Raw genomic sequence first — 7,449 nt, 5'->3', positions numbered from 1 at the left:
GTATATCTTTTATTACCAACAAATTAATCAACATTATAAAAAAGTAAATCTTTTAGCACTTATGTTGGATTTGTGCTTTTATTTCATGTGTTACCCTTACTACAACCATAACAATTATTATGGTGAATCTTATTTATTGAAATCTTTATTATTCTTATTTACATGCTAAAAGGACATTTTCTAAATAGAATGTTTTTAGTTTGCTAGAAATTTTATGTCAGGAATACTAGTTTTCTGCATTTGATTTGTTATTTTTAAAAAAAATCTAAGTAACATTTTTTCTAGAAATGATTTTTGCATAGGTTTTTATGAAATTATTCTAGAGGTACTAGTACAAAAGAGGTAACTTATGTCAGTTATTTAAAGTTTTTTATGTCAGGAAAAAGTCCGACGTTAATGCGGGAGACGTAAATTTACGTCGATTGAGAAAACCGATGTAAATTTACGTCGGACATGCCAAGGTCCGACGTAAAAAGTCATAAAAAAATTTTTAAAAAAAAAATAATAAAAATGAGTGCAAGCAGAACGGGTCGTTCTGCTTGGACAACGGCCCGTTCTGCATAGAGAACGGGTTGTTCTGCTTGATAGTCCCAGGAGTGAGTTTTGAGGAGGGAGAAGAATGTAGCGAGGAAGGTGCGGAGGAGGAGATAAAATTTTTCGAGGCGGAGGGCGTCGATGCCGGACCACTCGCGGCGCATGGTGAGGAGGAAGGTGGAGAAGTACTGAAGGGAGAGAGGGAGGGAGGAGCGGCGGTGGACGAGGTCGTGTTGGGCGAGGGGCTTTATACTTTCACGATTCCTATATATCATGATTCTCAATATTTATAATTCTGATAAGTCATAATTCTCAAGAATGAAGAATTTTGTTTTGTATCAAACACTCCCTTAAAGATATTTTAGTGAAGGATATGAAGATATGAAAAAGTAGATAAAGTGATTCAATCGGGACTATAAAAATATGCTTCAAAAATATAAATTAACATAATTGAAATTAAATTTAATAATGTTTTATTGTTGAATAAAATTTGTTAGAATTCAAAAAATTAAATACTTGTATTAGATATAAATATATATTAGATCATTAATGATTAGAAATAAAATATTGATGGAATCAATCACTAGTGCAAAAGAGGCTTTTTACGTCTGTGTTTTCATGTCGGACCAAAAAATATTTGACGTAAAAATGACGCGGTGGCATTTTTGAAAATAATGCAAACTTTTTTACGTCGGACAACAAAGGGTCCGACGTAAATTTAACAATCTACGTCGGACCTCGGCTACAACCGACATAGATTATTGAATTTACTTCAGACCCTTTGTTCTCCGATGTAAAATAGTTTTTTATAAATGCATAGTTAAGTTGCGTAGCGCCTCTCCATTCAAAAATGCATTGTTTCGCACACGCTTCGCGCGCCATTGGTTGGGAGCACTCCAATTTCCTTCTCGTTCTTCGTTCCTTTCCTACGTTCGAAGGTTCCTTTCTTATCTTCTTCGCTCTTTTCGCTTTTCTATTTTCTTTATTCACCAGATTGCATGGTATCATAATGTTTATCTTTGGCTGCAGACAGGAGTAGAGTATGACAAGGAATGCAAAATTTGTACAAGGCCTTTTGGATCTTGAATATGGACTACCAGTTCAAGTTAGGGACACGACTCTCAGGAGAACGGGCCGTCCTGCAAGGAGAATAGCCCGTTTTACGAGGAGAACGGGCCGTTCTGCAAAGAGAACGGCTCGTTCTGCAAGGAGAACGGCCTATTTTACAAGGAGAACGAGGCGTTCTCCTTGTAGCACGGGCCGTTTTCCTTGCAGAACGGCCCGTTCTAGCGTAATTTTTTTTTTGGTTTTGCAACTTTTTTACGTCGGTGGTCAAAAATCTCCGACGTAAATTTACGTCGGTCTTAAATGCTGACGTAAATTTTCGTCTCCCACTTTTACGTCGGAAGTTTTTCTGGTATAAAAACCTTAAAATAGCTGACGTAAAAAGTCTCTTTTACACTAGTGAATGAAAGAATAATTAAAAAATAAGATTTAGGAACATATAAACTAGTCTAATTTCATTTGATCACTATTTAACGTTCAATCATACTAATCAGTAATAGCATTAGTTATTTTATTAAATTCAATAATACTAATTATATCAGTCGTATCTCCTCATGTAGTATGCAAATACGTCAAGCTTGAATAAAATCATTTTTAAATACTTGTAGCAAAACAATGTACATCATGTAACGTAGAAAAATATATTTTGAACTGAGCATGCGTACGAAGTAATAACAGATTCTTATTTCAAAAAATAAACATATACATTCACTTAAAAAATAAAATTATCATGTGATCATACATCTCCTAAAGTAATATAGTTATTATTATTATAAATTATTTTTATTTATATTATAAATATATTATTATAAAAATATATACAAATTATAATGACATAAAATATATGTTGAATCTCATTTAAAATTAATATTAAAATTGTATATAATTTTATATTAAATAAATTTATATTTATATATGTTGTATTTATAGTGATATATTTTATATCATTATAAAATAAATATATAATTAATGGCTGATTTTAGCTTCGACTTATGAATGGACACGTGTGCCGTTACGTGTGCATGGTATATAGTATATCCTTTCTTTTTTACTGAGGTATGTAGTATATCCTATCATATTTCGTATGCAAATACGTCATGATGAAATTCGCTTTTAAGTATTTGTAGCAAAACAATTTCCGGCGTTGCTTAGGTCAACAGATTATATATTTTATATTGTTTAAGTTATATGAGTTTAATTTTGATACATTTTTTTATGTAAAAGTTTTAATTAATTAAAAATTATCAGAAATATATATTTTTTAAAGTAATTATTATAAAGGTTTCAATTATGATAATTTATAATTAAAAGACATGTGTATTTATAATTTAAAATAATATTTAATTAATAAAAATTACATTTCGCGAATACAAATTACTTTTTAATTATTAATTTTAATATACTATATATGCACCATGTCAATGCGTTTGTAATTGTAAACTGCTATGTAGTTCTCATTATGTTTTCTTCCATTAGAAACGAAAGTTGGTAGGTACAAAAAGGCAAGGTTTGTTTTAAAAAAAAAAACTAAAGGAAAGGAAAAACGATAGTTTATTTTCACATAAAGAAAAAAAAAAGATAGAATTTTATTGCAATTTTTATTCCATAAAACATCTAATTAAGTTTTACTTTATATTCACATTTTAATAGGTTCTATATGTTTAATATAAAATATAAATTGTAATTATTTTATAAATATTTCTCAATAAAAAAAATCATAAAAACTATATATACTAACATAAAATAGACGCAATTTGTATTTTATTTAAAAATTGTAACACTCTGTTTTTTAATATATTATAAGTATTTTATTAGTTGTAACACCCCATTTTTCTATTTCAATTTTATTTTTTTAAGGGTATTTTGGTGATTTTATAAAGGTGATAGGGGTGATTTAGTAGCTTGGAACGGGCTGTTCCGGAATTGGAACGGGCCGTTCCAAACTACCAAAAAGCATGTGATTTAGTAGCTCGGAACGGGCCGTTCCGGAATTGGAACGGGCCGTTCCAAACTACCAAGTTGTGTGTGAGTTAATATCCCAAAACGGGCCGTTCTCAAGATGGAACGGGTCGTTCCGGACTATTAAATATGCCATTAACCCTAATTGAGAACGGGCTTGGAACGGGGCGTGACCGTTGTGGGTAAACCAGAACGGGCCGTTCTGGTTTTGGAACGGGCCGTTCTGGATGTGATTTTTAGCCATGTTTTAAAGGTCCGGAACGGGCTGTTCCGTATTTGGAACGGGCCGTTCCGGCGTAAAAAGCCTATAAATAGAGTTGTTTGTCACTCCCAAAAAGCACACCTCTCATTTTGATTCTGAATTCTTTTCTTCTGCTCTCTCTTCTTTCCTCTACTTTTTGCTTCAGACCGGGGGGAACCCAGCGAGGGAGATCAACCAGATCTAGTCTAGATTCAGCTTCTTCATATCCAGGTACGGGGGAAAAGGAAATTATTTATATATAGAGTTACATGAGGGAATTGGGTAGAGGAAGAACCCCTTAGAAATATGAGCAATTTTAGAAATATTTCTGTTTGAAGAATTATTGGCATTATTTGATTCTGTATATATTTAGGACAATAAATATATATTTTGTTTGTAAAAATGATGCTCTAGGAGAGAGAACGAAATTATAGAAAAGTGCCTGTAGGCTAGGTTTTGGAAAAATTGAAATATTTCTGTTTGAGGAATTAATGATACCATTAGATTCTGTATGTGTTGAGGATTAGAAATATATATTTAATTTATAAGAATGATGATCTGAGAGGGAGAACGAAACTGTAGAAAAGTGCCCGTGAGTTAGGTTTTGAAAGAATTGGGGGTTTTATTGTTTATGTTAAAGTTTTATTAAATTGATAATTCCATTATTTATAATATTAATTTATGAATGTTATTGGTATATTATTTGATAAGAATTGATGATCTAGATGTGAATTGTTCGAATGGTGTGTAAACCCTTATTTTGTTAGACTTATATGTTGTGCATGTAATATGGAATTGAGATGAAATGAGATGTTGTGTGGATATGATTATGATTGTGATTGTGGAACCTCACACTAATGACCAGGGATGAGACGAACCTTGAGTAGTGATGCTTCAAGGACGAGCGTGCCCTTGGCATAGTGTAGGATGAGTGAGGCAATTAACACGCATCACTTATGTCACATATGGCAGCCCTGGCATAGGGTTAATTGCAAGAGATTGTGTGGATTGTAATGTACTTGTGGTTCCTCACACTAATGACCAGGGATGAGACGAACCCTGGGTAGGTGATGCTTCAGGGACGAGCGTGCCCCTGGCATGGTGTGGGATGAGTGAGGCAGTTAACCCGTATCACTTGTGTCAGTTGTGGCGTGGTCTTGACATAGTGTTAATTGTAAGATTTATGTGGATTGTGATGGATTGATGTAGTTGTGAATTGAGATGTGAAGATGATGAATGATTGATAAATTATAATATATATATGAACGCTTGTAATTATTTTATTAAGCAACGAGTTATGATGAGATTACAATTGTGGTGTGTTTGTATGTGCTTTGCATATAGATATTTTCTTTTCTCACCGTATAAATTGTGGATGTTTTAGGTGAGGAAGATCCGGCTTCGAGTGACATCTAGAATGCCAACAGTTGAATTGTGGGGATGCTCTGATATTGTGACATCGGGGCAGAGGAATTTAGAACATAGGTTTTATATAGATTTGGAATTGTAAACGTTATTTTTGAAAACAATTTGTAAACTCTTGCGTTTCATTTTTTTATATTATTATTGTGGTTGTTGAAGAATAATTTTGAAGATTTTTATGTGAACCCTTTTTACCGAAATTGAAAAATTTATTTGTCAGTTTTTATTATTACAATATATGTGTTGGGGTAGTAAGGGTGTCAGATTAGTAATTTTGGTATTTTATCTTATTAATAGGATCTATTTAATATTTATCTAATTATATAACATATTTTAGAATGGATTATATGATATTTTATTAAAAGGATAGTATAATATTTTATTAAAAAAGAAAAGAATTTGTAATCGTAGTTAGTATGTTTTAACTAGAGGGTCAAAGGGAGGTTAGGGTTTTAAAAAGAGAAGTTTTCTGATCAAATATTTTTACACCTTTATTTTTACGTACGTGTTTCAGAACTCAGAGAATAGAAGCAAGAAGGAAATCATCCCGAAGTTGTCCCATCATCTAGAGTTTATCCAAGTAAGGGAAAGCGAGAAACCTCACTTTGGGTGTGGGTACGTATGTTGTAGTGGGATTGACCCCCAATTCTATGTATGTTGTGTGTTCATGTATGAGGGGTCTTCTCCAAATGTGTCTATTTTACTTCTTGTTCTTCTTGAACGTGATTAATGATATGAATTGTTTAAATTAATGTATGATTAATTTTATTTTCTTTATGGTAATTGTATGATTTGAGGTTCTTGTGGGTTCCCATGGTAAACCTTAAGAGAACTTGTTGTGATGATAGTGAAAGGATAGTGGTTGTATGTGTAAATTGAATGATATGAAATGTTTATTGCTTGTTATAGAATGCTTTTACTGATTCAATTGTATGTTTTTGGGTAATTAATTTGAAGTGTGACTCGCAAATTTTGTGTTTCTGTTGCGTGTTATTTTTGATACGTCGTCAAGTGCCACTTGGGACGTGTTAGGTGTTGTCGAGTTTGAGAGTAAACTTTGCTCTTGGTGTCTATCACATCGGGTGTGGGATGACCCTCGCTAGGTGCGAAAGCCTCAGGGTTTTATGATGATGCTTCTGTTAAGTGTGAGTTGACTCACAATAGGTGTGGGCACTCTAGAAAGCTCTCAGTGGTGTTCTCATTGGCATAGACTCAGTCACGCTGGGCATGATCTAGACAAAGACCAATATGGTCCTCTAAAGGTATTGCATCGGGCATAGGAAGTGTGTCGTTGGGCATCATTCTGCCTATGATTCTTATATTGTTCTATTGTTTAACCCTGCTATGTTGTAACTCTTGTAATGTTATGTTGATGTAGATGTGAATTGATCTTCATTAATAAATATATGAAGGCAAGTGATGAGTAATGAGACATGTTGAATGTGTAAAATGTGAGATTATGAAATCATACAAATGTAATACATAGAGTCTGTTTGTCATTCATCATATACATAAAAATGTTTTTGTTAGGGCACGATGCAAAATACACCATCAGAAAAGGTCTCTTGTGTAAAAGCTTGGGAGCTAACCTTGGGAATAACTCTGTTTGGAAATCCTAGTCTTGCCCTCGTGAGTATGGGATATATCTCGACTAGACCCTGGTAGTAAGTCCTTTTAGTGAGAGGGTGTGACTTAGCATATACTCCTAAACTACTATAGTATATTGCTAGCAATAATGCACAAGTGTGATGCTTTACTAGCACCACATGCATGATAATATGTAGTCCATGTCATTACATATGCATTATAATCAAATATAGGAGACATAAGCTCCTATATTTGAGTTTTAAGATTGGTTATTTCAAGAACTAATCTTGTATGGGATTTATAAGATCGATTATTTAATAACTGATCTTAAAAGGTGTTTCTGAGAGCACCTTTTAAGATTGATTACTAAATAATCGACTTGTATAGGGTCTACAAGATCGATTATTTAATAACCGATCTTAAGGAGCTCCCAGACACACCATTTAAGATCGGGTAACTTATAACCAATCTTGTAGATCCCATACAAGATCGATTATTTAGTAACCAATCTTAAAAAGTGCTCTTAGACATATCTTTTAAGATCGGTTATTTAATAACCGATTTTAAAAGGGCTTTTAATATCGATTATAAGTTAACTAATATTAAAAATGTTGTTTATATTTACAAAAATGCCACTACAT

The sequence above is a fragment of the Cajanus cajan genome, chromosome 2 (genome assembly GCF_000230855.2).
Source record: "Cajanus cajan strain Asha chromosome 2, NIPB_CcT2T_4, whole genome shotgun sequence".
Lineage (NCBI taxonomy): Eukaryota > Viridiplantae > Streptophyta > Magnoliopsida > Fabales > Fabaceae > Cajanus > Cajanus cajan.
The sequence above is the reverse complement of the archived record's forward strand: the minus strand, read 5'-3'. Positions refer to the sequence as shown.